Source organism: Cavia porcellus, unplaced genomic scaffold (assembly GCF_034190915.1).
Source record: "Cavia porcellus strain 051 isolate PalLab524CR breed Dunkin Hartley unplaced genomic scaffold, mCavPor4.1 scaffold_10, whole genome shotgun sequence".
In the NCBI taxonomy this organism is placed as follows: domain Eukaryota; kingdom Metazoa; phylum Chordata; class Mammalia; order Rodentia; family Caviidae; genus Cavia; species Cavia porcellus.
In genome coordinates, this window is record NW_026947493.1 from 64,645,370 (window position 1) to 64,672,476 (window position 27,107).

The following is a 27,107-nucleotide window of genomic DNA, read 5'->3' on the forward strand; positions in this document are numbered from 1 at the left end:
CTTTCAGTGTTTACTAAACTGAGTTACACTTACATTTTTTACTAGGAAAAAATCTTTGTTGATGATAAGCATTTGCTCCTTTACACGCATGACTTGGGGCAATCATTGCATTGACTGGAGCAGGAGCATATGCTGTGGGGAGATTAGAGTACCACAGTGTGTTTACTGCTTTCAATTTGTCATTTGCCTTCTTTGTAACAACACGATTATTTTTTGACTCCTTGAGATTTTAAAATATTATGTAGCCAAATCTGATTTTTCCTTTGGAATCTCTTTCATAACCCTTCTTTGGAGAAAATTCTTTCTTCTCCCAGAGTCACACTGAGTACACATTTTCTAAGTATTAGCAATATTTGGCTCCCCATCCTTCTAATGGTAGCTCTTTATCTGGAAAGTGTTTGGACTATGACATGAGCATTTAGTTATTGTAATAACAATTTTACCAATTTCATTTGTTGCATAATTCATTCTATCCCCATTAACATGGAGTAATTTGTACACAAAGGCTTTTAAAAATACAGTATTATTTAAATTTTATTAACCTCTTTCTCATTGTTTATTTTGTGTACAAAAGTATCTGCAGTACCTTGCACTAGGCCTGACTTGTAGAAATAGCTCTTTCAATTTGTCCTCTTTTCCAAATGAGTTTAATAATCATTTTTATGTTTCCCAACCCTCCTCATCACCCCTTATACACACATTTCCAAAACTGGGTTTTAGAAAAACAATGAATAGTTTTGACACTGTAGTGTAGGTTAGACCTTTGAAAGGAAAATGGAGAGCAGTGTTTCTGTTTTTGTTTTTGTGGTTTTTTTTATTTTCATTAGTACATAATGATCACATCCCTGGTGGGAGTTGGTAAATGTATACAACATATTTTAATTTTTTTACTTCCCCTTCCCTTCCTCTTTTTTTCCTCTGTCTCTTGGTTCCCTTTCTTTTGCAAAAGATATTTCTCCATATTTCATTTAAGGGTTTCCCTTAGATCACTTTGTCACAGTTATCAAATTAGCACCTTATAAGGGAACCAGGAAGTGGGACTTCAGAACAGAGTGCCACCAGTGAAAAAGCACAGGTACAAGTTAAGAGGGCATTCCACTGTCTAGGTATGGAACAACAGTGTCAGAATACAAGTGGGGACAGAGACATAAAAACAAGTGTACTGTATGCCAAGGTTAGATTTGATTGCACTGGTCTTGGACATCTGATTCTTTTGAGCTTGAGTTTGGAGGCTTAGTAAAGAAATATGCCACTGTAATAATAGAAATATCAAATTGAGGAAAGATTTTTTCCTTTCTAAAGGAAATGATTAAATTAATGTGTAGATATGTTGAATTCGACATAATGTAAAGATTTCCAGTCATAAACATGTGAAAGGTAAATGAACACATTTTGCAGGTCCAGAAGAAAGCTCTGAGCCAAAGGTGCAGAGCAGTTAATGCGATGGCTGTGGGAGTGCCACTGTGTCTGGCTTTTCCTCTTACAGAGTTTGCAAAGCCAGAGTTCTTTAAATGTTCAACTCGTCAACGGGAAGTGGTTGCAATGGTTGCCCATAGAGAGCAGCTTTTCCAGTGGGGAGTGGGTAAGAGTGGGGAGCTGAGGCAAAGAATTGAGACCTGAGGAGCTACCATATTTAAAGAATAGCACAGTAGGAAGAAAATGGAGTGGTAAAGGAGAAAATGGCATTGGAACAACAATGTCTGGTTCACTTGTCTCCTCTCAGTTCTGATTCCCTTACCAGACTGGGTGGGACTATGATTTCCATTCAATCTTTGGGTTAGCTGTAGGGCTGTTTCTTTAAATGCTGCTAGTGGACAAAGTACTGAGATGCCCTGACTGTAGTGGAAGGGAGAGGCAGGAGGCATGGGCATTCTTCTTTCTTGGCATCTCCAAGCTGAGTACCAGACTTTGCCCTTAAACTTAGGTTAGAACCTCGGAAAGTAAGATATTTGTAATCGGCATGGCCATACCCACTCTATCTATGGAGTACCAGGCTGAACTTTAGTGTCCCTAAGAATAAAGAAGAAACAATTTTGCCTGTGCAAAAACTTTGTCTAAATATTGACCAGGGAACTTGAAGAAGGCAGGGTTTAAATTCTTAGCCTTGATCAGAATAGAAATGCTGCTACCACCGATAATACTTGATAGCAGTCGAGAAATGAATTCTCCTTAGTACATTTACTTTCATGTTATAAACCATTGTAGATACATGTTATTTAAAGATACTTATTATTCTAGTTCATCAGACAGTTGATAATAAAGACTGTAAAGAAATACAAGGAGAATAGGTGATTACAGAGACATGCAGGAGGGTCACACGAGTTTATCTTTTATGGCTCTATATCTTTTTCCTCTTATCTAGTACCTTGGACATGCATTCAGAATTTGTCTAATGTATATTATAAGTATCTATCAACATGATTTCTGTATCTTTTGCTTCTTCATGATTGCTAGTCTTCTAAATTGCTCTTAATAAATACTTTTCCCTCTGTTGAGAGAGATAACAATATAACCAATTAATTTCCCTTTTAAAATTCATTCTGGCTTTTGTAGTCTGGTCTTTAGAGAACTAAAATTAGATTACAAATTACTTTAATGAAGGACACAAAATTCTGCTATGCAATGCAACTTTCTGTAATTTTCTGAGATTTAGGCATCATGCTGCAGAATTGATAAGAAAGTTCAAAGCTTTTCCTAGAAAAGTGGGTCTATTTATACCTTGTAACACTTGGGCAATAATTTGCCTAAATAATTGAGTTGTTCTCAAATATTAGTGTAGAGTAGCAGATATTTTGATTTTAATATATATGTCATGGGCATCAAAGATCTGCATTTAAAGCAGTGTATATTCCAGTTGGCTTTAATGAAAGTAATCCCACAGGTGATAGTTTGAGAAATGCTATAGTACAAAGCAGGTTCATCTCAAGGAAGTCCACTGAGAGAAGCCATGGGTAAGTTTCACTGGACAAACTATGAAAAGTTTCCACTTCATCTAGCACCCTTAAACTTTAGACAAATGCAAAGATGAATAATGCCAGGCTGTGAGCACATTTAGCTAATTCAAATTAAACCTCTGAATGAGGAGGTACACAAAAATACTAAGGTAGTTGCTCAAGCCTTACACTTATTTGTGTTTTGGCCACTCTGCATTTGCCTGTGATGATATCCTAACAAACTCTTAGAAAGCAGATTTTGTCTCTTTCAGTTCTGTAAACCTTTGTTTACCAGCTCTGCAAATCCCCTGTTCAGAAATTACCTTAATGGCCACGTTTACTATGCTAATCATCAAAATTTTTCATTTCAATTCTTCCCTTAATATACCATCACATATTAGAATTATCTCCTCTGAAGACACTGAAAAAAATAAGTTGTTTGAATTTTAACCAGCTTTTTGAATTACAAAAGTGTTTCTCTTGAAACACATATTCAAATTTAGACTCATTCATGAAAGAATTTCCTTCAAAGGATACTTGTGGAGAAAATATTATTGTCCCATTGGTCTCAATGGTAACTAGGAAAGAGGGGAGACTTACCTTTGGCCTATTGGTCTCCACCTGTTAGTGACATTACTCCTGCTTACTAACACAGGCAGTAAAATTTTGCTGCCAAACCACCAGGTGCTGTCAGAAAATTAACACTTGTGATCTGAAGTCAGCACTTGCCAATGATAAAACTTTAATAATTAATGTGCCATTTTAGTTCTGTTTTCTCATCTATATGCACTTTAATAATCAATATACCATTTTTAGTTTTGTTTTCTCATCTCTATATATTATTCCATCCTCTCTGATTTGTTCAGTCACTCAGTACATTCTGTTTGATATCTGCTATTTGCCATATTCAATACTTTTTGTTGTATACCTAAAAAAGTGCCCTCCAATGTGTGTGGATAGAAAGGAGTATGCTGGTCTGACATAAATACATATAAACATTATTTCAAGATATAAAGTGTTATATAAGTGTAAACTACAATTATACATAAAGGTGTCATTGATTTTTTTCTCCTATACTGTATCTGGTAAATTGACAATTAGTCCATTGGAAGCAAGTTGCCAGATTACTTTAAGGGCCAGGTGTGGTGACACACACTTGTAATGCCAGCATTAAGGAGGTTGAGGCAGGGTGATTGCCATGAATTTGAGGTCACCCTGGAATTCATGGCAAGTTCAAGACAGCCCAAATTACTTAATGAGACCTTGTCTTAAAAAAGAAGAATCCAAAAAGTCTTTGTGATGATGCACATAGATGATTGTCAATCTCTCTGTTCCCCCAGGACTGAATAGGTGGATGCAGATCTGGGACCAGGATTTCAACTTTCCCATCATTGCTTGTTTCCTTTATCCAGTCCAACCCATAGAAACCTTTGAGAATGATAAAAGCAAAACATGGTGGTCTATTCAGGGTTACAATTTTAAACAGGGCCTAAAGATTGAAACAGAAAATCCTGTGAAGTTCTGGTTCAAGGACAGTTTGGTTACCAGGCAACTTGGCGCTCAAGGTTTCCTGGAGCGCTAAGAAAATGTAAATACAGGATTCCATGGAGTAAAAAATGTCAGAGACATTAATTTTCTGATTCTGATGAGATGACAGCTTAAGAAATCAAAATGCTATCCTCCTCCTCCCCACTATTTTTTTTCAGTACTAGAAATTTAATGAAATCCTTCCCACTGAACTACTTCAGTATAATTATAATTTGTAAATTTGAGACAAGTTCTTGCTAAGTCACTGAATTGTGCATACTAGAATTGAATGTGTTATCTTCCTGCCTCACCTTCTCACAGTACTGGGACTATTTTACTTTTAAACACTTAAAGAGTGTATCATTGGTGGAATTATCATGCCTAACTTTTCTCCATCCTCCCTACAGGATTATAATCTTTGGCTTTATCATGTGACTTTCACTAGTGCCTTTCCTATTCCATTTTTACCAGGCTGCCCCAAGGGACTCTTTGGTCAGTGGAATGTGAGTGGGACAACAGGTGCTGTTTGAGCAGAAGTCTTAAGACCCATTGGGTCATTCTGCCATACTTCTCTTTTCTATCTACTAGAACAGTGTGATGAAGCCATGACATGCATGCCACACTTGGCTGGTTTTTGGTCACTGAAAGCTCTAAAATGTTTGCCATACTGCCCGAGAATCTGTAAGCAAGGGAAACTGCCCCTTGAGCCTGGATTCTGGAATAATATTATGAGAAAAGTTTTTTTTTTAGCAGATTTGTAATATAAACATGACATGTTTGTTGTTGTGAGTACCAAGATTTGGCATTTTTAAAATGCCTACAGTATCACTTAATGAAAGCTTCCTGATGCACACAGAGCTAACCTGAATAGCCAGGCTTGTTGCAGAAAGTTTTTTTTTGTCCTTTTCCTTTTTATGGGTACCGGAGATCGAACTCATGACTGCCTGCTTGGAAAGTTTTAAAATGAGAGAAAGGAGGCAGCAAAACATAAATCCTCATGCCAGAGCCTCCCTGCCTAAAGGTAAATGAGGAGGTCAATGACAGGAGGCTGGCTGATGTGGCATCTCGGCTCCAGGTGGATTACTCTCTGTCCTTAGGATCCTGGTTAGATGGGTTAAGATTTGGCACTCAAAGCATGTTTGGTCATCCATGTGACATAGTCATCAAAACTGCTCTGGGAGAATCTCCAAATGTACAAGTCCTTGTAGAAGGGAAACAGGCAAACTAAGGCAGAAAGTGAATGGTTTGGCAGCCTTCTCAGGCACCATCTTTTATTGTCAAGTGGGGTTGCCCTCTCTTGTGAAAGTGCAGAGTGTTCAGAGTTTGGAAGCAAGTAGGATGTTGAAACACATCAAAGAACATTTATAAAGATCCAGATAGTTTAAGCTTTGCAAGCCTTACTATGTCTGTCCCAGCAGCTGAGCTCTGCCTCTGTGTAAAGATAGCAGTCTTAAATAACATGAAATGAATCGTGGTGATTGTGTTCCAGTGAAACAAAGCATTTTTACAAAATCAATTACGGCAAATTAGGCCTGCGGGCCATACTTTTCTGACCCTTGATCTAATGACACATTTGGAAATTTGGTATCAGTTAAAAGAAGGGTGTTGTATATACCTTATTCAGAGAACACTGAAATGACAATGTTCACTTAAAGAAGCCATCATTACCATGAACAGAACTAACCCAGGGATATACTAGCAAAATTTAATCAAACCCAATGAAGGATTAAGTTTCTTAATTCTTCATTGGCTATAAGATGTCTTGTCCCCTTATTGTGTATAGATAGCTTCTTGGAATGATTTTTGGCTGGCAGCTTGTGCAGGTGCCTCTAAGGCTTCACCCAGAGGCTATGGGAAAAGTTTTGATGGCTCATCTCTGCAAAGATGTTTTTCTCACTCTTGTTCCTTTCCAACTGAAAGCTCATAGACCCTTAGAAAATGAGAGTTCATCCTTAAAGACATGAAAGATAGGCATTCCTTTATAGACTACATAATCCTATCCCTGAGTTAGAAGAGCATTGGAAATCATGCTCATCCAAGAAGAAATGATATGAGAGCATTGCCAGCCCAGTGCTAAGCAAAGGTCTCTTGTGCAACTGGCTGGAGGGACCCTTATCAAGAAACACATGCAGAGGAAGACACATGTTTATGAGCCCAAAGCAATTTAGCTTGGAGGAGCAGCTTCAGTCTACCCTTTGACTCTCTCTCTCTCTCTCTCTCTCTCTCTCTCTCTCTCTCTGTTGCCTCTCCCTCTTCCTCCCTTCTCTTTCACAGGGATTTAAAACAGTTCTTCAGATTCTCCAATTGTTGGTTTGATTTTCTGCTTGGCAATTGTTTTGGAGTCAGTTGTAGCTTGTGGAGGCATGTTTTGCTGAGGTTTGGAGACACTCCTTGAGAAAGCTTTTGGTCTTGTCTTTCTGCCCTTGAGAGGTTTAGGATTCTGTGTGTTCTGTGCCGTGTATGGGATGACTCTTCTAACCCTTCTTCACTGCTCCTTCCCTGAGAAATAATTCAGTTTACAGCAATAGCATTTTGTTCAAAGCAATTCTCTTCTCTGGCTACCAGATTCTAGAACCCAATTCCCATCTTTCCAGAATGATAAATTTCTTTTTATTATTATTATTATTATTTAAAACATGGAGAAAAAAGGGTAGAAATAATACAGAATTACAGAAAAATAAACAGTAAGAAATCACTAGTTGATAAGTTTCATATTGTCATCTTAGAAATAGTTGTTCAGGGTACAAAATTAAAGCATATAAACTGACATTCAAATAGTGACACTGCCAACAGTTCTGCTCAATGATCCAACAAAAACTTAGTAATATGGTTATCAGTCCTACACACTTGTTTTTTATCTTAAAGAGGGTAAGATTAAACATATCAAAACGGAACAAAACAGTTCATAAAGAAACAATTTAAAGAAATACAGATTTCAAAGCAAGTCCACTGGAGATCTTCATTGGCTATCTCATTGTCCCTAGTTTTCTTCCAAATAGTTGTCCCATCTTTATACACATTGAATATATATTGCATATTATAGAACTAATCAAATCACTACAGGATGATGAAGGCTTTTTAGGTCTTCAAGACCTGACATTGGGGAAGTCAATAATGACTACCAAAATGTCTCTCATTCTCTTTTTAATAGCTGTCCTTATCTTTACATATGCTGAAATTGAACTTGAGACTAGACTAATATCACTTTGAACAGTGAATAACAGTATTGTTAGATTTTATATCATAATGTTATAGAGTTAGCATTGGGATTCTTAGTGTCTCTTCTTCTTCAGAGTATCTGTTCATTACATTTTACATTATATAATCTGTTCCCCTAAATAGTTTAAAAAATTCTTCCCATGTGTAAATTTCTACATGTATATGTATCCTCTCTGTATTATAGGGAAAAACAGATCATAACAAGACAACAAGACAAATTCCTAGAAAAACATGCAATGAAAAAGACACATAAGACCACAATATTAGGTGATCTACTGTAGTTACTATGCTTTTTCTTGTTATTTTCAATAGACTTGTCCACATCATTAGGCTTAATATAGTTAAGTACAGTATTACATAGCTGTTTTAATAAAAACACAACTTTGAAAACATTGTAGGACTTGAGAGCAGTTAATAATCAAAACCAATATGTATATCTTTTACATCTTGTCGTCTTCAGAGTAGTTGCCTCTACTTTTAGACTTGATACTATCAAGCATACCAAATTGGAATAAAATCAGCCAAGGCAAAACCACAGTCTAATAAACCAGATTCAAATAAGATCAGTCATAGTAAGACAATGTACGTAATTTAGGGTTTCAGTTTAAGTTAATAGGAAATTAAGGATAGTTACCATGGTATAACCTCCTATTTTTGGGTTAGATGTCTGTGCCCTCAAATCTGATATGAGTGGACAGACTGGAACAAAATAAAATCAAACCAAACAGAGTGATAAGACTACTGTGACTTTTAAATCCTGATACAGTATTAACAATGACCTCTGCCTTCCTTTTTTAGGCTATTTTTTCACCTTTCCACTTCTCAGGATGCTTTGTATGTTTTGGGTCTCACTAGCCCTTTTAGTTTTTAGATTAGGGGGGCCAGCTCATTGTCCATCTGAGTGTTGCTGAATCTTTCTACTCCTGAGCTTGATCTTGAGCTGTACTCCTTTACTCAATAAAGTCATAGGGTTTTCCATCCATCCAGCTATGTAGTTCTACACTGCCCAAAAGTGTCATAGCTTTCCAATCTATCTGCAGCTTCTGGATGAGTTGTCCTTATTTCCCTCTGGTTTCCTGTCACATATAGCTTTGCTTTCTCATCTTTGACTTTCAGTTTATTAACCCTCCTTTGGGTTGAGTATATTTCCCATTCAGAGCATCTCGATGGAGCCTGCCTCCTAATCTACTCTGCCTGGTTTTTTTTTTTTTTTTTTTTTTTTACTTTAGTATATCAAGGCTATCTGTATTAAAGATTATGGCTTACTGTCTCTGCCTCATGTCTGCTACTCCATTTTACTGCTATAATGTGTCTACCTTACTCCCTCGTTCCACTGTCTCCCCCTTTCATTGAGGCCTCTCTGCCACTGTAGCTGGAATCCTGGTATCCCTTCCTCTCTCTCTCTCTGGAATGTCCTTCAGCATTCTTTGTAGGGTTGGGTTGGTGACCATGAACTCCCACAGTTCCTCCTTGTCTTGGAAACATCTTATTTCTCCACTAATTTTGAGAGAGAGTTTTTCTGGGTACATCAGTCTTGGTTGCAAATTATTTTCTTTCAGGGCTTGTAATATTTTCCCTCAGGCCCTTCTTGATTTGTGAGTTTGTGTTGATAAGTCTGTTGTTATTTTGATAATTTTTCCATTGTAGGTAATCTGCTTCTTTTCCCTGGCTGCTTTTAGTATTCTGTTCTTTTGGTGGATTTCTGGAATCTTGATTATTATATGTCTGGGTGTAGATCTGTTTTGATTGTAGGTGGCTGGAGTTCTGTATGCCTCATTTATCTGGATATCATTTCTTTTTCCTATACCTGGGAAGTTTTCCTTTTCTGTATCTGTGAATATTCTTTGTATTTCATTTTTGGTTACTCCTGCTTCCTGACTCACAGGCTTTATTCTTAAGTTATGTATCCTTTTGTCATCTTCTAGCCTTTCAATTGTGTCTTTCTAGTTCCTCATTAGTTTTAAGAGGTCTTTTTTTTTGTGATAATATATCATAAATCTCTCTTCAATTCTTAAAGGGCTAACTTTAGTTTCTGTTAAGGCATTTTGCCAGTTTTCAATGGAGTTTTTAGTTTTCTGGTAATCTATTTGGATCTGTTTCATGTATTCTAGGTTATGTTTCATTCTTCATCAGAGGTTTCTCTTTTCTGATTTCCTTTGTTCTTCCATCTGTGTTCTCTTGGGAGGGGCTTATCATTTCTTTAATTAATCTTTTTATATCTTGCCTCACTTGGATCAGAAATACAGTTTTAAATTCATCTATGAGGTCATGAAGGTATTTCTTTATTTCCGCTGATGCTGTGTCTAGTATTGGATGGTTACTGCACTTGTTCTCTTCTGTATTTACTTCTCCTGAGCTTATTTTCCCAGGTTCAGCAGCTGGAGATTTTTTTTATTTCATCTCTTGTCATGTTTCTGGTTTCTTTCAGACTGGTGTGTCCTGGGGGTCTCTGGCCCTCTCTATATTACTTAGCGTCTTTCCAAAGCATGCTGACTGGAGTTTTTGCTGCCCTCCCCAATTTGCTGTTATCTGAGGTACCCTCAGGGATGTAGGGATGGTGCAGGCTACCCTGGAGCCTGTGTGCCAGTCAATCCGCAAGTTAAGCTGTACCTTGTGGACATCACAGAGTCACGACAATTTTGTTTCTGCTTATTGGGTCCCAACCAGAGACGTAGCTCAGCCCCAACTGACCCTGCCAGTTCTCTCTGCACCAGGGGTGGCTGACTGATGTCATCGCAGCTCCTGGCTCTGCCCAACTCCAAGATGTCCTCTACCAGACCTCTCTGTGCCAGGGACGACTATCTGATGTCACCGTGGTACCGGCTTCTGCCCAATTCCAAGATGTCCTCCAGCCAGCAACAGCAACCACAGGACCCTGTCCCTAGCACTCACTAGGAATCATTGCAGATCTTCCTCTTGGGTCCTATGCACACTGTGCCGCATGTTTTCACTGTGTTCCCAGCACAGCGTGATTGGTCAGAAAACTGCGTGGTATCCGGCTTCAGAGCCCAGGTGTATGGTCCTCTCACAGTCTCCTCCTGTGTGGCCAGGTGGCTCTGGCTGTTTCACAGGGCCCAAGGTCCCAATTTCCAGCAGTCACCAAGAGCCAATATCGCTCTTCCCCTTGGATCCACTGCTCACTGTGCTGCGTCCTCCCATTAAGGGCCTGGGATTCACTGACTTCCATTATCAGCAGCCGCAGTCTCAGCATGACCTTAGATCCTCAGGGTGCGCCTAGTACAGTGCTGAATGGGTCTCAGTGAGTGCATCAGTCTTCAGCTCTCCACCTGCACTTTTCCTTCCTCTTCCTAGTTTTATTTTTCCCTTCAGTTACTGCCTTGGTTAATAAGAATCATTATCCATTCATCTGGCCCTCTCCATGTTGTCATATTCTAGCATCTGATCTAATTTCTCCACAGAGAGTCTGCACCCAGCCCCCTAGCAAGCCTCCATTTTTTTCTCCTAGCCAGAATGATAAATTTCTTCCTTCTGGTAACCTCTTTCATTTGCTTCTCCCCTCAAAAATGCTACTTCACAGGTAAGAATGATTAGTTTTTATAGCACACATGAGTTCATTGATCAAACAGGACACATTCCTAGGAACCCTAAGAAGCTTATTAATAGCAAGTATTAAGAGATAGCCAAAGTCCCCAGTCCCCAGAGGACTACCTCTCTCTTACCATGATTTTTCTCCAAAATATGTCACCAGGCCAGAAGCCATTAAAATCCTATTGCTAAGTATGGTTCAAGGGATGACAGGGTCATTAGGAGAAGGCTTGGGCCCAATTAGCCACTTCCTCAAGTACCTCCAGGTCACTGCTGCTGGCACTGGGCAGAATCAAACTTCAAGGTGCCTTAGGGGCATAGAAAAAGAGGGACAGACAGGGATGCCTTCTCCCTCCTTGTTTCTTTTCAAAACGGAAAGAAACTGTCGTAGGTGGATATCTGCACCAGAGCAGACTGGAGCCTTTTCAGGCCTTCTCTCCCCACCTTTTGGAATACATCCTTAGCTCCAAAAAGTGTTGCCTAGTCTCTTTCTACACCCAAGCTTAGCCTGAGCATCTCCTAAAAATAAAACAGTTGAAATTGTATTTCAGACCAGCAGTTTTGCCTATCAGCTGTGGCTATCAAAACAACAGAAGGCCCTGAGAAGCCTGGATGGCTATTCTAAAGGTAAAATGGTCACCCTGCTTCTTTTCTTAGTCCTTGCTTTCCAGGGCTTTTCTTCCCCTTCTGGTTCTTTTTTTTTTTTTTTTTTTTTTTTAATTTTATGGCAACAAAAAAAAAAGTAAAAATGATGATATAGTTTTAAAATAAAATAATGAGAGATTAGCACCAGTGTTAACATATGGCATATTGTTATCTTCAAAGTCATTCAGATTATAAGATATAGCATGAAAAATATGATCAAGCAATGAAAGCACCAACTGTTATTTTTGATTAATAGAGGTTAGCAGTATAGTTATGTATCTTGTATATACATACACATATATGCGTATATTACATGTATATATACACCTATAAATGTGTGTATATATTATATATATATATATATATATATATATATAATCTTTTCCCTTCTTTCTTTTCTCCTTTCCTCTTTTCCAGTTGTTCTTTCCTTTTGAGCAGATTCTTTCCCTTCTACTTTCACAATATCTATTTTACATTTTGGATCTTATTTATTCTTTCAGTTTTTTATACTATGGAGACAATACAGTATTTGTACATGTGAGTCTGTTTTATTTCACTTTTGAATATGGTCTCAAGTTGTTTATAAAAGCCTCAAGTTTATCCTTCTTTATGGCTGACTTGTACTGCATTGTATAAAAATATCACATTATTTTTATTCATTTCTCAATTGATGACACATGAGTTGTTGCTAAGATTTAGCTATCAACATGAGTGCACATAAAGAGATCTCTGGTAATTGATAACTTATTGCCAAAAGTTCTGATTATTCTATTTATAGTTACAAATCTATAAACTGTAAAAGGCTATTGTAGTTGAATTGGCCAATATATCTAAGCGTGTATTCTGATTTAAACGTAATTGTCTTGTATATGTTTATTAACTTGTCTGTTTAATCTGTTATAACCAGTTAAGACATCTGCAGCAGAAAAATATTTTTTAGTTCAACAATTTCTTTTTATTTTTCATTTTTTTTTAGCTCTTTTTGAGAGTTTCACAGAAAACTTTTTGTATGCATTTTCAGGGTTGAAAAAGAAAAACTCATTTAAAACATTATCACATAAAGCCAGGCATGGTGACTCACATTTGTGACTTGTATATTCTCTGAGGCAGAAGGATTGCTGCAAGTTCAGGGCTAGCCTGGGCCCATTGTGAGTTAAAGGACAGTCTGAACTACATAGTGAGATCTTCCCTAAGAAAACAAAAACGTTATCAGATAAAGACCAACAGCTCAAGTCTTCCATAGTACTCACAAATAAAAGCCTAAAAATTTGCTAAGATAAAAATGATATATCATTTAAGTTATTATGTATGTTTTTGTGAGTTAAATTACAGGTACATATTATCCTTCAAAAGTTGTACTTGTTATAAATTAACACTCAAGACATTAGCTGAAATGATTGTAGTTCATGTAGCTTAATAATTGTGTCATTTAAATCAGTTGATAAGAATAAAGATGTCTTTGAAGTTGGTAAGATTTCCATTCAGGTTGTCAGATAATTGTCAAAAATTAATTTTATAAATATAATATCTATTATCATCTGTGTACAAATAACTGAAGAGTTTTTGTTGATCAAACATATTATACATAGATTGAAAAATGTTAGCTGTTATGATGCATCAATGAACATAATTATTTTGGCTATAATGGAGAGATTAACTTCGATGTCTAAAATAATATGATTTTCTTAAGATATTGAGATGCTCTTGGTTAAGTTTACAAAGCTACATTTAAAATCAAAGTTCTATATTTTACTAAAATAGTTTCTTTTATTTTCATCAGTGGGCTTTTGGTTACTAAAAAGTGAGATTTGACAATTGAGGAGTATTTAAATGCTGACCTTTAAACTGTTTTCAATAATCAGCTCATGATTGTTTAGATAAAGTTATTCATTTATGACATAACATATATTTGAGTATGTATATATATGCTATTTTTTTACTTTCATTTTAGTACTATAGGTCAAACTCACTTCTTCACATTTGCCAGACAGGCATTTATCCTGCTAGCCCTATATGTTATGATATATATATATATATATATATATATATCTCCTATATGTTATGTTATCTATATATAATTATAATTGTTATAACTTAAATGATATTTATAACAATTATATATATATAATATTATGTCATGTAATAGCATATATATATATATATATATATATATATATGCTACGAGTCTATAAAGTTAAGTTTATAGAGTTAAGATTATGTAAGTTTAATATATACAAAGTAACCCTTTTATATAACATATGTTTAGACTTTATATATGATCAAAATTTGGCAGCTCTTTAGGTTGATATTTATCTACATCTATTGGCTTTGAGTAAACAAACATCTCATTATTATATAAATGATATATACTTGTACATAGTAAATCTGCTTCCTAAATTTATAGGCGCTCTAAAGGTGTCCTCAATTTTTTAGTACAGTTAAACCATGTAAAAACTATTAAAGGAGTCTAAAAATTTGCGTTGAGACTAGAAACTAAATATATGAAAATTTCTATATAACTGTAATATTAATTATGGTTAACCTTATAGCATATTAAATAATATATCTATAATGTATTTATTTTCCCAAAGTGTACAGGCCTTCAAAGATACAAACTAAAATACATAACACTGATGACTTCTAGTCAAAGTTGTTTATGATGGTAAACTGTTTTTAGGCTCAAACATTTGGCTTTTCCCTATTTTTAATCCAGCTATTTGTGATGCATTATGCATGCCAATCCAACAGGAAACAGCCAACCAGATTCTATAAACAGGTTTTCTAGGGTAAATTTTATGTAGTAGTTAACAACCTATGAAGACAGGTGCATTCTTCTTAAATGACACAATATTCAAAGATAAATTTAGTGTAAATTTCTTAATGTCATTTAATATCTTGTAATTAGATAACTGACTAAAAAGTTATTTTATACTAAGATGAAAATGTAAACGTGTTTCAGAGACAATAAAAAAACCTAATGGTTCTAATATAGTGATTATGCAACATGATTATTATCTATAATGTTATCCTGTCCTTAATCTCAAATTTTCTCTGTAAAACTTCATAATTCTTATGTCTTAACATTCTGTAATATTCAACTTCTAAGGTAACCATGACTGTTAAAAAAATAAAAGTTATCTGGTCACATTATGTGTTTCAAGATGTTTGATATCTAGGTAAGATCATAAAATTATGCAATAGTGGTATAACTGAGCCCCTAGGTAAGATCATAGGATTTCACAATGATGGTATAACTGAGTTCCTTCTCAACAACCAAAGGTTGGAAACCAAAGTTAAAAATGATAACTGGGTTAAGAAGACAGCCAATATATTTTTTAAATTTATTTATTATTTTTTAAAAATGTTTTTATCGGTCCCAGGGATCGAACTCACGACTGCACGCTTGCAAGGCAGGCACTTATGCCGCTCAGCTAAATCCCCAGCCCTGACAGCCAATATTTTACCATTGTCCAGCTGTGAGGTCAGTGGCCCTCAGATCGCAAAGCAAGAAGTACAGGGCCACTGCTCCTTGTGACAGAACACAGGCATGTTGCTGTGGCAGTTCTGGGACAAAATCTGAACCAATGCTGAAGTTCAGACTATAAAGTTGCCACGGCAGGGCATAGACCCCTCAAGGAAGTGACATAAAAAATAATGATGTCAGAATTGTGACTAGAGGCAAATCTAAAGGGAGCCATGTCTCAGGATGGAAAAACAGTAGTAAGCCTGCCTGCCTTCCTAGAGACAAACAGCAATCTGGGATCAGACTGTTTTTGTACCACACGGTCCAGTGGACCCTGTTACATTGGTGGGTGATCAGGATATCTGGACCCTTACTACTCACTTTCTGAAAATGGCTTTGTTCTTTCCATGTACGCTTGTTACATGATTTGTTTCTCGATTGTATCAGCGTTAGCTAAGTGGCCATACTTATAATCTCATAGATTGACTATAGTTTCACTAATGCTGTACTCATGTTGTGACTTTGCTACATAAGTTATCCCTGATACAGAGTCTTGATGGCCACTCTCTCAGGACTCCTCCTGAAAATCCAAGAGCTATTCTTCTATTTTTTTTCCCAATAAAACTCTCCCAACTTCTTTTGGTTCATGACTCCTCTATTCCTCAATGCTTAGGGACCTCAAATTCGGCAAATTTGAAATCTAACAGGTTGAGAGTTTTATTTTTCTTATATCGTGAGGACCCTTGAGGACTGACTTAATGAGACAGAATGTAACATGCAGTGACAGCCACACACTCAGGCTCTGAAAGCACAGGACGTGCAGAAGCTGAGAAGTATCCATAACAATCCCTTGTCCCACTCAGCGTCACGGAGGAATGGGCACAGTCATTCCACACTTGCCTGCCAGAGCACTAGGTCTCAGTCCATACCAGGAAAGTAACTGTGAGTGGACTTAAGGAAGTGAGTGATCTGCTGTGCCTTGGTTTCATTTCTTTTTTCTTGGAGAGAAAAAATATTTTATGTTCCAAAAGAGATTTTCTTTCCGTTTGTTTGTTTATGAAAAAGAATTACGTTAACCTTTCCCTAAAGTTCAAAAGATTCAAATATAAGTTTCCTGGGAGTTTTGATCATAAAGTTTATTACAGTTGTGGATGGAATATTGTCCTTAGCTTCAACTCAAAGAATGCAGTTTTCAAGGGGTCAGATAGTGATCTTAAATTATGAAGAGTCAGGCTAACCCACAGGACATCTAGGCTTTGAAAAACTAGTTACTAGTGTTAGGACTTTAATAGTTCTACACCGTGGCTGCTTGCTATGCATTTAACTAATAGTGTGGGCAGCTGTGAGGTCAGTGGCCCTCAGATCACAAAACAAGAAGTGCAGGGCCACTGCTCCTTGTGACAGAACACAGGCATAGGAAAATCATCCTTACTATCTTGCTGTGGCAGTTCTGGGACAAAATCTGAACCAATGCTGAAGTTCAGACTATAAAGTTGCCACGGCAGGGCATAGACCCCTCATTTAGGTACTGGACTTTGCTCTCTGGCTGACCAAAGACTTTACATGTAATTCAGGAGACGTGTTTCCAATAACATGTATATAAAAAGTGACAGCATATACCATATAATTTAGTTTCTGAATATAAAATATGATGTATTTTCTAATATATATTGTAATCAAACAAAATAGTTTTGTTGGTTTGAAAGAAGTAAAGTTCCTTTGCCTCCTTCAAAAGTTATTTGTTAAAGTCATGAGGTTTTTTTTTGCTTAAGGTTTTATTTTATATTAAAAAAGCATTCTCAAGATAAATGTAAGTATCATGTGTCACAAACTTGTGCCAATGTGCCCTTAATTTCGTGTGGTGCACATTTCTCCTTTGAGTAAAGTAAAAATAAAAACTTTATTTAATGTGATATAGTCATGCAAATTTCACACTATCAAAAAAAGATGTGACCTGGGCTGTCCTCTAATGTAGATAAAATTATATTTAAGTTAATAGTGGGTTCTATATAAATAAGAGAGCTTTAAATTGCATACGGATTCTAGTTTATAGTTATTTAGAGATCTTTGGACTATAATATAAGTGTTATTTCCTGTTCAGGGATGTGAAGAGCTGAATACTTACAGTGTTTCTAGGAGAAGATGAGTTACTTCACTGGGCATAGCAAAATCGGAATAAGACAGATATAGTTCTTCTTGCTAATTTTGTTTGCTAAGCACTATGTGATTCCTTGGCTCAGCTGAGTTTTCTGAGCTTTATTCTCCTCCCTTGTAAAGTAGAAAGAAAGATAGTCACCTTATAAAGTTGTTATAAGAATTAAGTGAGGTAATATTTATAAACATCAAGCCCACAGTGAACACAGAAAATGTACATTCCAAACCCCTTGCACAATTTGACTTGCAACATCCCTGCACTATGAAGAGGAATAATTTTTGTTTTGTTTTGTTTTCTCATGAGGATTTAAGCATTCTGTATTCCTTTCAGTAACACTTTCCCCCAAACCATACATTTTTTCCTGATATAATCCTTTTACACTATCATAAAATATGTGAAAATATATGAAACATAAAATATATGAAAAAAGTCATGTTCATTAAATAAAAATTCATTTCTCATTCAAGCCATAACATTCTAACACAAATGAGCATTGCATTACACTAAATACTTAACCAAAGTAGCTCACTTTTTACATTAATTTTGAAGATTAATTTTTAATATTGCTTTACTTTTTTGAATCCTAGAAGCAAAAAAAGTGTATTTCATCTTCAATTCTGCAGCATAAGCAAAATCTAAGCACATTATTGGTTTGCTTTTTTTAAACATTGGTCATTTTTATTACATTAGTACTGCATGTTCATTGTAGGAGAATTAGAAAACACAGATTAAAATAGAAATAAAAAAGCTATTCATCAATGTAAATCACTGAATTTTGATGTAGAGTCTTGGAGAAATTTTTTTGTATCTATCTTGATACATACTACAATAATCTATTGATCACTTTAAAATAAATGATGGCCATCTCTCTCAAGCAAATATATAACCTAATATTTTTGACTACATCATATTTATTTGACCATGTTATCATCTATGTAAAAATCCATATTTTGAGTATCTCATTTGTTCAACTATCTTTGTTGTTATAAAATACTACTGTTTGCACTGAACTTTATAAAACCATTTTCTTAGTTTAAATTCCTATATGTAGGGACAGCAATTTAGCTCAGTGGCATAAATGCCTACCTGGCAAATGCAAGGTTGTGAGTTCAATCCCTGGTACGAGACAAAACAAAAAATCCTATATGTAGATTTTTGCCTAAATCCAGGTACACTTAAAATTCATCAAATTTTAATTGGTGTTTATTCTAATTTTCTCACAGGGGATGTTTTCTTTCTGTGTCTCTAAAATTCACACTTATATGTCACTGTTGCTAACACTGTAGATGTGCAGTCCATGAATTCTTAGTTTTAATGCTCCACAACACCAAACCTCAATGAATTTTAGTGATCTTTTTTAAAAACACTGTAAAGTGTTCAAAAATGGCTTTTATTCTTCATCACACTTTTATATCTTCAAACAGTAATTGAGATTTTAATCAAGCAAGACAGAGTTGAAAGTACAAAAGAATTTAGTCAGTCTTCATTCTTAGTTATGAGTTGTGTGACTACAACACTATTATGATGTTGGGCATTGAAAGAGGGGTGCTCCTTTGAATATCTCACTGTTTCTGAACAAGTCTCCCATGTGGTTTTGGTCCTGTACAGTTCTCTGTCCGAACTGTGCCGAGTACCATGACCATAACACCCAAACCCTTTCCCACGTCTTTGCTCTAAGGGTCTTCGTCCCCTGAAGTCCCAGACATGCCCCATTTTCAGTAGCTGTCTATATTGTTCAGTCTCATCCCTGGCTGGCTTTTATTCTTTAACAGATCATCAACTTAATCTGAGAGATTGCCTAGGTTTTCATATTCTCATCCTGTCTTAGAAATTACACTTTATATTTCTATACCAGTTGATCTTTTACTCCTCCATTTAATCTTTCAGTCTATATTCCTTGGATACTTAGAATGTGCTATATGCCAGGTGAACAGCAGGGAGAGAAACAGAGCTGGAGCCTCTCCTCCAAGAGCAGCAGTGGTGAATTTACGGCCTGCGTGCCTCAGTAGGCCGTGCGTACCACTGAACACACTAAGAGGTTCGCCATCACTGCTGTGCACCTGAGGCCTCAAAGGAAGAAGAATCAGGCTTTTCTCATCACAGTGCTTCTCCCAGGAGTTTGTTAACACAGAGGCCCAAATACATTCCAAATATACACTGTGTATTTAAACTGTTTAGAATATTATTACAGTAAAAGAAACATTGTCATAACTGCCCTGAAAATACTCCTCCTCCCTTCAAACACACTTATCCCATTGTTCTCGCCCCTTTCTGAAGCACTTTGGGAAGTTCTTTTTCACAAGTGTCTTTATGAGCTGTGATTGAAAGGAGTGTGGTGAGTGCTGCTGCCAGTGCCATCTAACAGAAAGAGAAGCTGACAGAGTGCCCTTCTCCTCCTCGTCCTCCTCCTTAACTGGGTCTGGCACCGTGCATCTTCTGGCTCTTCCACAAAGTCTATGTGACCGTGAAAACTAAACATTTTACTGCTACTCAGGACATCGAGGTGGCCACTAAAGCACAATTATGGATGCTCTCCGAAGAAAACTTCCAGAACTGCTTCAGAAAATGGAGAGAACAATGGGAGAAGAGAGTGGTAAATTTGTGGAGGAGGATTAAACATTACTGTGTCTTTTACTGTAATGTTTCACTTAAACAGTCGCCATGTTTTTCAATCACATCTAGTCTGTGCAGATCTGCACTCATAGTCAAATGTTATGGGGGTTATAAGCATACCACCAGAGCACAGGAATTCAGAAGCGGTGGTCTTTTCTGAACTGGAGACTTTGAAGAAGAAACTAACAATGAAATGGCTTTAAATTTAACCGAGAATAGGCAGAACTTTTATAGGTAGACAAAAAAGAAAGGTTTCATTGTCTTTCTAATGAGTAATAATTAAGAAGACCAAAGGAGAACAGAGGCCCTGACCTCTCCCATTCTCCACTTGGTTCTCATCCTCCACAGCCTGTCCATCTGGCTGGAGTTTCTCTTAGCATGGTGATCTCAAGAGCATTTACACTCCCATGGCCGTTGGCACTCAAGCAGGAACAGAGATGCCCACTCAGTTAAAAGCAGTGGCTGAAGTACATAGTATCCCTTCTATCATGCCATTCCTGTTGGTCAGAGCTATTACAGGACCTGCCTACCCTCGGGAGAGGAAGACATGGTCGCCACCTTGTGGTGAGTTGTGGCAAATTCACATCACAAAAGAAAAATGTGGGATGGAAATTACAGCTTTCTCTGGGAAACACAATCTAAATCTGTCACACAATAGCCAGTTAGTTCAGGTATGCAACACAAAAGAACAAATTCTTGATTTTTATATTCTTGACTTTTTTGTGTTAAACAGCAATTGTCAGTAGGCCTTTTTAAATAGAATTCCATGTCGCTAACATCTCTATTATTCCCCTTCAGGGGATGACAAAGCTCCTGTTTGACGGAGTAAGCTAAATTCCTCAGTTCTTGCCTTTTCCTTATGAAATTTTCTTTTCTGTATGTTTCTTTTTTCTTCTTCTCTTTCTTTTCTCTCCTGTTTCTTTCTCTCTCAAATATATTTTGTGTATAGTTTATCAGATTTTTCTGTTTCTACTTAAGTCCAATGAAAGCAAGTGTTTGTAAATTTTATTAATCTTTTTTATTAATACAACTTTTTCTCTATGATTCTCCTCTTCAACTTACTTTCAGTTTAACTTGTTTCTAGTTCTACATGATAAAATATGAGCTAATTTTAGTGATTCTTTTTTCTAATAAAAATTTTAAAAGGCAACACATTTATTAAGTCCTGTTTTAGTGACAGCTAACAAAATTTGAATTTCTATTTCTATTTTATTTTATACCATCCTTCAATTTCTCTTACATTTTACTGGACTAATGGATTATTTAGAAATATACTATTGAATTTCTAAGCATATAGATATATGTTTCTCTATAGCTACATTACTTTAACTTCTTGTATTTGAACTCCATTGCTAGCTTTAATGGACATAGCATAGTTGGGAATTTTAGAAATAATGGCCAGAAAGTAAATGCCTGTGGCTTTGAGCTTGCTCTGGTTTGGTTGTACAGTCCCCAAAGGGTCAAGCCTAATGCATAACGACATTATTAGGAAGTGATAAAACCTTGAGCACTAGGGCCTAGTGGGAGGTCTTTAGGTCACTGAACATTTTCTTTTCTTTTCTTTTTTTTCATAGGCTTATTTCCTCAAGTAAATTGCTATTGTGATGGAAGCTAATACAGAAGATCAATCTGTGTCTGTTACCAACAACCCAAATCTGTTTTTGTACCACTAAAGCAAATATACATAATATGTAAACAAATAAACATGGTGTGTTTCATTTGAATTAATTTTTAAAAAAAACAGAGGACAGTAGTAGCTCACAGGCTGTGTTTGATAACTCTAAATGGAACTGACAAGGCTTTTTGATGAGCACACTTTTTTGTCATTATGTAACAATGATACCTCTGGTAGTTATATATACCTTTTTATTTATTTATTTATTTTTGAGTCACGTTCATGCTATGTAGTTCAGGCTGGTCTTGAATTCACTGTGTAACCCAGGGTGGGCTTGAACCACAGCAATAGTCTTACTTTAGTGTCCCAACTTCTGAGATGTGTATACCTTTTTCTTGTACTTGCCATTTTCCCCTTATTTTTGCATTCAACCTGTCTGTATCATTATAGTCAAAATGCTTGCTTATAAATAAATATAGTTGGGCATTGATTTTCTTCCACCTAAATAATCTCTGCTTATTTTTTTATTTTTGGTTTTCTGAGACAGAGCCTTGAATTCCCTATACACTAAGGATGGCTTTGACCTCACAGTGATCCTCCTGCCTCTGCCTGTGTTGGAGTTACAGGCGTGCACCAGCACACCCAGTAATTTCTGCCTTCAAACTGGACTATCTGGTTCATTTACCTTTAATATGATTATCAGTAGTGTTGGGTTTAAGGAAACCTCTTGTTTCTTATTTTGTATTTGTTCTTTTTTCAAGGCTGCATTATTCCTTTCCTATCTCCCTCTGACTAATCAATTTACTTTAGTATTTCATTTTATATCCCCATTTTAATTTTCACTTAAAGTCCTTTTGCTTTTAGCAGATACTCTAATTATGATGATAGAAACCTTAACTTATCACAGCCTGATTTAAATTAATAATATAGTATTTCCTTACAATGTAATAAAGTTATAAATTATACCTTGATATATACCTATCCTGTAATCCATGTTATTAGTATATATTTTGCTGTTGTATATACTATCTGCCTCACCATGCATTGCTATTTTATATGTTTTAAATAGTATCTAAAATATCACTATCTGGATGATCTGAGCACGTTATATTGTCTATTGTTTTCTTTGGTTCTGATTACACTGTCTTTTTCCATGAGCTTTTGAATTCAGTACTAGTTGTTGTATTTAAAAAATTATGGAGGTATTTTGAGGCCTAAACTATATTTATTTTCATCCCGATTAAGATTTACATTTGTTTCTGACAAATAGCTGGGACAGAAGCAATATTAGACTACCTTAATCAAGTCAGTGGTTGAGGTGATTCCAGCCTGAGTTTCAGTGGCTTACAGGGCTAAGCTGTTTCAGTTCACTCTTACTCATTAGGAGAGAGTCCTGTGGCTCCCACTCTAGGGATTCCCAGCCCTGAGCCTTCCTTCCAAGGCTCTACATTCCAGTGTTTATCCTCTAAACACGTTACTCTTAAAGACTGAGTTCAGCTCCTCAACTTCTGAATCATTTCTTGCAAGGTTAACTGATGCCCCTGGAGGAAACACTTGTTAAAGAGCAAACACTAAGCTTCTTTTTCTAGATATTTTTTTCTCCAGGCATTTTGTTCCAGGGATTTATCTCTGCCTATATAGTTCTTCAATGCTCACATATTCCTGAAAATAATGTTCTTTGTCAAATTTTTCTAGTTGTTTTTAGCTGTAAAATTAGTTCAAATTACCTAATTGACCAAGCAGAATAGTTTCATCTTTTATAAATTTGTTTACATAACTTCCTAAGGTTATACTTATTAGTTTTATATATACCTAGGGTTTTAACAATATTAGTTTCAAATGTTTTTTCTGTGAATATGCTAAATTTAGAAAAACAAATAATATGTACATTCAACTTTAGTTATAAATTCAATATTGAAGTAAAGATGTAATTTTAAGCAAAAATATCTAATTCTGAAACTTTTATTGATATTCTTAACAATGACTGTTATAACCCAGTGGAATATAGCAATCTTAATTTCAATGATAGGCACAAATTAAGATTATAAGTGCTACCTACAAAAAAACAATAAATTTGTCTCAAGGAATTTATTAATTACAAATTCAGTATAAATTTTTCTTTGGTAGAGAAAAATAATAATATTCAGCAATTAGTTCACTGAACAAAGCTTAAATAAGCACACCTTATGTATAATTCAAAGAAATAACTGATGATACTGTTCAAAATACTCTCCACTAGCGTTAAAATAAAAAGGCCTGCATATCACCAGTACAAGAAGTATTGTAATTTTGGAGAAGTAAATAAACATCATTCATTAATTTCTTATATGTTACAATTTTGTATTTCTTATAAAATCATATAAATTTAGAAAAGACAAACTGATTAGGGTATCTGGTAAAAGAAAAAGTAATGGTAGAAAAATAACAGCTAAGATTCACATAAAAAATCTTAAATTTCTCTCATATTTTTAGAGATGAGCCACACATTTGACTGAATTTCTTTTAATGCTAAAAGGGCAATACAATCAGTTTCAAGATTCACAGTACTATAAGCAACTGAAATTCACAAACAAACCAATTGATTTGGAGATGTACAGCTGTTCTAGCAATTATATCTGAGAAAAATATCTGCTGTGAATCCTTATTCAGAAGCTGCTTACATGAATATATAAATTAGAATGAGACTGATGCATTTTTGACCAATAATGACAATTCCCCATAGATGTGGTATAGAAAGTAAAGCTGCTGGAATGGACTGGACAAACAATCACACATGATTTTGAGATATTTATTGAGCAGACGTTCTGTGCCAGGAATCATCTGAGGTCAGATATTTATGATCGTATGTGGGAGACCATGAATAAGCTTGTAACACTGTGAAATTATAATGGAACTACACAACAAAAAGTAATGTAACAACAGGAAGAGCTTCAGATTTTTTTCCACATAAAAATGAGAATTAGGAGAGTTTTCATCTGTGAGTATTTGTCCAGTGGTTCAGGGAGACGGATGTATTAAATAAGCCATATAAGGGGCTGGAGGATAAGAAACAATGAAAATCTCTAAATAATAAAGGAAGAAACACAGAGTGGGAAGAAACAGAAGAAAAAGTTAAAGAAGATGACAAAGACCACATAAAAACACACGTGGATATCATCCAAGAGCTAATGGAATTATTCAGTAGTTGAAAGCTAGACTGTCAAAATAAGAGCTGGACTTGAGGAAGAACGATCACTGTAGCAGCAGTGTGAACGGTGAATCAGGCAATATGAAGCCTTGGTGTAGAAACAGCATTAAAGAAGACACGCAGACGTTCAGGAAAGAAATGATGAGTGACTAGGTTAAAATAGAGTGACTATGGGGAAAAGGGTAAATTGACAACTATTTAGGAAAACTTCAAAATAATAATGATTTGCTGACTCTCTGAAATGATGGAGACAAACAGAGTTTAGGATAACTCTTGGAATGTAATTAGGAAGAATATAATTTCAGCAGACTCCTTGGAGACTATCAGAGAACTTGGTTCCTAAACACTGCAATGCATTTTACTTGTGTGATGTGGTCCATCGTGATGGTGTTGCCTAGCAGGCAAGGAGATGCACAGACTAAAGGTCAATAGAGGAGAAACGGACCAGAGAAATGAGTCTGCAATACAGAGGTTTGGTAGTGACCAAGTGAGCTTGAACACAAACAAAATACAATAAGGTTAAAGTCGGAGTTTGGGATTAATCACTATTAAAAGCTTAGCAGTGGTAGCAAAAGAAGCTGAAAGAAAAGGCCGACTGTGAGTGTTTAGTGTGGGGTAAACTCCTGGCTTTTATCCCACTAAACCTGTGCATATTTTTCTGATTGAAAATCATTAAGGTCAAAGAATGTTTACCATTTTCCTAAGTTTTTTTTTTTAGGGTTTCCAAAAGCACACTGATGGATTTCTTTTTGTTTGTTTTTTTGGTACCGGGGATGAAAATCATGACCTCGCGTTTGCCAGGCAGGCACTAATGTTGTTGAGCTAAACCCTGGCCCATGCTGATGGATTTCTGACCACATGCTGTCACTGAATTATCATGGTGGTGGTCCAACAGGGCTGAGAGACCCCAAGAACAACAGTATAGCAACTTCCTCCTTCTTCCCTCAGTCCAACATACAAAGCTCCTCCTCTTTTTTCGCACATCACAGTTCCTCCCATAAGCTGCTGCTATGTTATCTTGCCCACCTCCCAAACTCCTTCCCCAGCCAGATCTAATAAAATAGCCACTTCTTTGTTCTGGTCAGAGAGAATCTTGCTCTGCTCTGCAACCCTCCTGTGCCCACAAGGAAGGCCTCTTTCTATCTCTCTTTTCATCTCTAAACTGCACCCCAAAACCTAACACATAAGTAGCTGAGATGGCTGTAATTTGTCTGTTTTTCACCAAAGAAACTATGCAGTGTGCATGCACTACATATCCAAAGATTTGCATCCAAATACAAAATTATTCTTGCCCTTTGTATTGGATAATGCGGCATAGTAGTAGGTAAAATGTATCATTAGCAGCAAACTTCAACACCCAAATTCTAAGTGGAGCTTAGAATAAACCACAGTGTGTCCTATAAGTGAAGATGAAAGATACCTTCTGTCCTAGCCTAATGCACAGATTGTGTATTATGTGAGTCAACTAATTGTGAATATGAACATTAAAAATGCTAAATAAATATCACAATAAAGAGCTAAATAAAAAGAAATTTTCCTCATTTAGTGGGGTAAGATGAGATGACCATTTTCCTCTGTCAGTTTCCCACAAATTGCTATTCTCCTGAGGTACAAATGATTTCACTGAAATATTTAAAGCAGACCTGAAGGTAGGCAATGTGAGAAGGGTCGACTTAGATTTTGGGGGTGTCAACTTTCTGAAAGTTGGAATCTAATCTTTCTGGTCCCAAATCAACAAAAATATGTTACCTTTTCCTTTTGATAGAGAGAGGTAACAGTGAGTCTTTTCTTATTTAGGAAAAAAGTGATGCTACTTGTTAAAATACAAAATTTAAATTGAGATTTTGAATTCACCAGTATAATCACAGAGAATAAGTTTAAAGCAGAATAGTAATTACACAAGCAATGATTAGGAATAAGACATAGAGAAGTGTAGAAAAACTTTGACCTCTAGTAATTATTCATTGAATAATGTATCCTTAGTTTGTGGGTTCCTGTAGTCATGAAGAAAGAACCACATGCAACTCTGTAGTTGTAAAATCTCTAGAATTAAGAGGACATGGCAAAAAAGAAAGCTGATGAGGTCTAAGAAGCTAATAAAAATCATACAGTTATTGGAAAATATCACTTGGATATCTCTCTTTAATTCAAATATTACTAACTAAATCCCTATTGATACCCTGTCTGATATTTGGTTCTTTCCA